This window comes from Sardina pilchardus, chromosome 3 (genome assembly GCF_963854185.1).
Source record: "Sardina pilchardus chromosome 3, fSarPil1.1, whole genome shotgun sequence".
Taxonomy (NCBI): domain Eukaryota; kingdom Metazoa; phylum Chordata; class Actinopteri; order Clupeiformes; family Clupeidae; genus Sardina; species Sardina pilchardus.
In genome coordinates this window covers 1,634,440-1,639,439 of record NC_084996.1, presented here as the reverse complement: position 1 = coordinate 1,639,439, position 5,000 = coordinate 1,634,440, and the positions used below count along the sequence as shown (strand labels likewise).

The following is a 5,000-nucleotide window of genomic DNA, read 5'->3' as shown; positions in this document are numbered from 1 at the left end:
GGGGTAGGATAAAGTTAGCTTAGTGTTGGGTAGGGTTGAGTTATTTGGTAGGGTAGGTTAGGGTTGGGTTATTGGGTTAGAGTTGAGTTATTTGGTAGGGTAGGTTAGAGTTGGGTTATTTGGTAGGGTAGGTCAGAGTTGGATTATTGGGTAGAGTTGGGTTATTGGTAGGGTAGGTTAGAGTTGGGTTATTGGGTAGGGTTGGGTTATTTGGTAGGGTAGGTTAGAGTTGGGTTATTGGGTAGGGTTGAGTTATTTGGTAGGGTAGGTTAGAGTTGGGTTATTGGGTAGTTGTAGGTTCAGGGCCTAGTGGCTCAGGGTCTAGGGTGATAAGTCCCTGGTTATGTTTCAGGGGTTAGTGTGTATGTTTAAAGGTGTGTGCTTGACTCTGAGGTTAGTGTGTGCATTTAAAGGTGTGTGTTTGACTCCCGAGGTTAGTGTATGTAAGTTGGATGTTGTGTGTTCATGGCTCAAGGAAGAGCATCTGACCTGCTTCCTCACCGTACCCATTTGCGTTCTACAGAGACATCGACAGAGACAGAGAGATTCTAGCCAATTAAAATGGTGCATAATGTCTCTGTTAATGCAGGTTTTTCTACTGCGCTGGATGGTGTTCCATCAACAGCTGTAGCGAATGGAAGACTTCTACCGAATGTATCAAAGCTAGCAAATGGAACACCATTGTGAGGTGAACGTCTTGGTGTGTGTGAGACATAATTCAGATTTTCGCGCTAACTTTGTGAACATTCTGAGCAGGGCGTCACAGTAACTTACATCGCTCCAGCCCTATTCCATCACATTTATATCGATTTAAATATAATCGGGAAAAAAAACGACGTTACAGCGATATAAGTCCTTTTCCATCAGCAAGACATTCCATCTATTGTTCATAATGCTTTTTACACTCGCTAACCCGAACACCAACACTTGCTGTGCAGCGACAGCTTCCAGAAACGGACCAACATGCTACTTCACTTCAAATACGCAGCAAGACTATTTTCAACAGACACCACTACTGGGATGCCTCTTCCTACAGCTAACAGCCAATCAGGTAGTATATTATAGCCTCGCGAGCCATCCACGTACTTCCGGCCAAGGATTGCCTCCACTACGAGTCTGGCCGTGCTCCTCTGTGGAGCATTCTGCTCGGTAGAATTGTAACAGAACGCCCCCCCCTCCAGAAAGCAGCCAATAAACGAAGAGACGGGTTGGTGGGGGCGAAAGGGGGAGGGCGCTCGTGACGATGACGTTAAACGCCTGCGCTATGTTGTTATGAGTAACTATCGCCGATTGGGTGAGAGCTGTCCAATCAATTCAAACCAGAACTGGGCGTTACTTCCCGCTTCCTGCAAGCGCTTCAGAGCAAAGAAATTCCAGACCATAATACGAAATGAAATGGTAGTATTATGGGATGGTCAGGACCAGGCTAAGTATATTAGCCTGGGTGTTCCCACCCGACCTTGCGCGGTGATTTCATTCACGCTGCTAAGGCAGTCTGGAAACTACCGCCCTGATTTTTGCCTGAGATAGGGGACCAATCACAATCACAGAACGGGGGAAAGCAAGACAAGAGGTGCCTCTCATGCAGCGTTTATACGTCCTCCCTCGCTCCTCGGGCCTCGATCCTCACTGATCTACATAAAGAATGATGGGGCGGCAACAAGGGATAGTCTATCCCTTCTTCTATCTTTCTTTTCTTTATGTAGATCAGTAAACGCTGCATGAGAGGCACCCCATGATGAGCTATGCACAGATGCTTTTGATAGACATCCGTGGCGCCCAATGAACGGATTTGGGCATTTTTTTCAAATACGAGAAAATGAACGTGTGGTTGCCAGACCACGTCTCATTTGAGAAGTGGTAGGCGGTAGCCAGGCTGGTAGTTTATTCCTTTTCAAACAGTTCAACAGCCAATCAGGTAGTTTATTCATTTTCACACCATTTAACAGCCAATCAGGTAGTTCATTCCTCAGATTCCCTTCCTGATGCTTCCGGATTGTAGCCTACATTGCATTCTAACTATGGTCCCTACCTCGGAAACGGTTTTAAGGTAAACTAAACATTTAACCATCTTGAAATGTACAATATCTGACTGTTGCAGTTTACTGCTGGCAGTGAGAATGGGAAAAACCTATTTGAATTTTTAAAAGTTAAAACTGCTTCAAATCAGAACAGAAAACCTCAACTACATAGCAACGGTCACTAAGGAACCAGACTAAAATCTGCAACAACTGAGACACTACAGGCCAATACAGTATAACTCAACTGAGACACTTTGCTTCTGATACGCACATGAAGAAGAGCAGAGGACAGCACAATCACACACACTTAGCACCAAACATCCACACACACACTACTCACCACACACACACACTGCACACCACACATACACTACGCACCACACACACTGTGCACCAGACACACACGCACACACTCAGGTACAAAGTGATGGCGTTGGATTCAGCGTGGAGTTAGCAGCTCTGTAGTAAATCTGCCGTTGCCAGTGTGCCGGCTAGTTAGCTATTTAGCTGTGCGTGTCGAACGTTAGTAAACCTCACTCCCCGACGCCTCAAGAGCGCTGCTGGCATGAAAGTTAGCAGCCTGGGCCTTTAGCTGGATTGTTAGCGCGCTCGACTCCCGATCCGAGTTGCTCCTGTTTCGCGGGTTCGAGTCCGGGCGTGTGCAGGGCTGGACTGCGGTGGTTCCACACAACGCAGGTTACATTGGTGCCGTGACCCGGATCGGGATTGAGGTTTAGGGGAATTATTGTAACGGATGCCAGCTAGTTAGCTGTGCGTGTCGAACGTTAGTATGCCTCACTCCCCGACGCCTCAGTGTTTGCATTTTTAGATTTCTGTCCGATGCTGCATTGAACTGGAAATGTAATTCTACATAATAAAATAATTCATGAAATGTTATGTGCTCGTTTTCATTTTGTGACTTCAGACTATGATTCACTGTATTAAGCGTTTAGTTGCTTGGAAATATTTTGTGTGTGTGTGCGCGCACTATGGACATTGTGGTTGGGCGAGGGTAGATGTGTGTATGTTTGTCTGACTGGGGAAGCTATATTTTTTAGTCGTTTAATTGTGTAGTTATTTGCGTAACGGTATTCTTGCACTTCCAAGTTCCTGAATAGAGTGGAGAAGGAACCTGTTAGCTTGTAGTTTTTCATGTTAGCATTTGAACACTTCCTGTTACCATGTAGTTTTTGACGTTAGCATTTGAACACTTAATGTTAGCTTGTAGTATTTCATGTTAGCATTTGAACACTTCCTGTTAACATGTCGTTTTTGATGTTAGCATTTGAACACTTCCTGTTAGCTTGTAGTATTTCATATTAGCATTTGTAGAATGTGTAGTACTTCCTGTTAGCTTGTAGTATTTCATATTAGCATTTGAACACTTCCTGTTAGCATGTCGTTTTTGATGTTAGCATTTGAACACTTCCTGTTAGCTTGTAGTATTTCACATTAGCATTTGAACACTCCCTGTTAGCTTGTAGTTTTTCATGTTAGCAATTGAAAACGTAATATTTCGTGTTTCGTTCGATACTTCCTGGTTAGAAAGAAACAATCTCTACGTGGCAAACTTTTATTAAATAGTTTTATTTTGTCAGGCTTAAACCCAGAGCCATCCATTTTTGGTCATAATCACACAGAAGAGGGCAGCAACCCCACAGCAACAGTCTTCACACACATTACAGAAGAGGGGAACAGCTCCAGCCTTGTCGCAAGACGTGCAGATAAATTCTGCTTTGCATTGGAAGGACGACGAGGAAAACACACCCCACATCCGATAGCTGCCCAGCAGGAGGGAGGAGATACGAAGAAACTCTGGATTTAGCAGCTTAGCCTCACAAAGTCAACTCTGGGTTTAGCAGCTTAGCCTCACAAAGTCAACTTTGGGTTTAGCAGCTTAGCCTCACAAAGTCAACTCTGGGTTTAGCTTAGCCTCACAAAGTCAACTCTGGGTTTAGCTTAGCCTCACAAAGTCAACTCTGGGTTTAGCAGCTTAGCCTCACAGAGTCAACTCTGGGTTTAGCAGCTTAGCCTCACAAAGTCAACTCTGGGTTTGGGTTTAGCTTAGCCTCACAAAGTCAACTCTGGGTTTAGCAGCTTAGCCTCACAAAGTCAACTCTGGGTTTAGCTTAGCCTCACAAAGTCAACTCTGGGTTTAGCAGCTTAGCCTCACAAAGTCAACTCTGGGTTTAGCTTAGCCTCACAAAGTCAACTCTGGGTTTAGCAGCTTAGCCTCACAAAGTCAACTCTGGGTTTAGCTTAGCCTCACAAAGTCAACTCTGGGTTTGGGTTTAGCTTAGCCTCACAAAGTCAACTCTGGGTTTAGCAGCTTAACCTCACAAAGTCAACTCTGGGTTTAGCTTAGCCTCACAAAGTCAACTCCGGGTTTGAAACAGTTGAGCAGCGTAGCCTCACAGACTCAGTTAGTGCAGCACAGTGCACTGCAGTAACTGACCCAATGGGAACTCTCTTCCTGGATGGGAGTGGCCAGAGTTTCCGACATCTCTGGCGAACTCAGGTTTTTAACACACCAGATTTTTGGAATATCTCCCAGGATTAACACTCCATTGCACACAAATATATCCATTTGACCAGGAGTGTAGCACAAATATATCCATCCAGCCTGGAGTGTTGAACACAAATATATCCATCCATCCAGGTTTAGTGTGTGTGGTGTAAGTGGGGTTTAACCAAACAACAAAACCAGAGTAACAGTTCGTCCCTGAGTTTATTACAGTTCGCCTGTGCGTGTGGATGTGTGTAATAGTGTGTCTTAAAATGTGTATGTGTCATAGTGTGAGTGTGCATGTCTGTGTATGTGTGTGTTAGTGTTACTGTGCGTTCAGACCAAAACCGTCAAAAGCGTCAACGTCGCTGGTGAAGCTCATAGCCCGACGCTCAACCCAGTTTGGCGCCGAAAGCGTCAAAGCCATGACGTGAAACATTTTGAACAAACCACAAGCAGCTATCCTGCGAGTT

General features: G+C 45.0%; 2 protein-coding genes across 4 annotated transcripts in view; one reads left to right on the top strand and one right to left on the bottom strand.

The window, feature by feature from the left end:
- The window catches only part of LOC134076017 (7-methylguanosine phosphate-specific 5'-nucleotidase-like), a 14,384-nt gene extending 14,322 nt beyond the window's left edge, over positions 1 to 62 (top strand). Inside the window, exon 10 of the mRNA XM_062531032.1 lies at positions 1 to 62. This exon is cut by the window's left edge and continues 430 nt beyond it. The gene's annotated coding sequence lies outside the window, so the exon portion shown is untranslated.
- A 4,668-nt stretch (positions 63 to 4,730) lies between these two features.
- The window catches only part of fkbp10b (FKBP prolyl isomerase 10b), a 25,905-nt gene continuing 25,635 nt past the window's right edge, over positions 4,731 to 5,000 (bottom strand). For all 3 annotated transcript variants that reach the window (XM_062531321.1, XM_062531325.1, XM_062531324.1), the window contains one exon: positions 4,731 to 5,000. This exon is cut by the window's right edge and continues 442 nt beyond it. The gene's annotated coding sequence lies outside the window, so the exon portion shown is untranslated.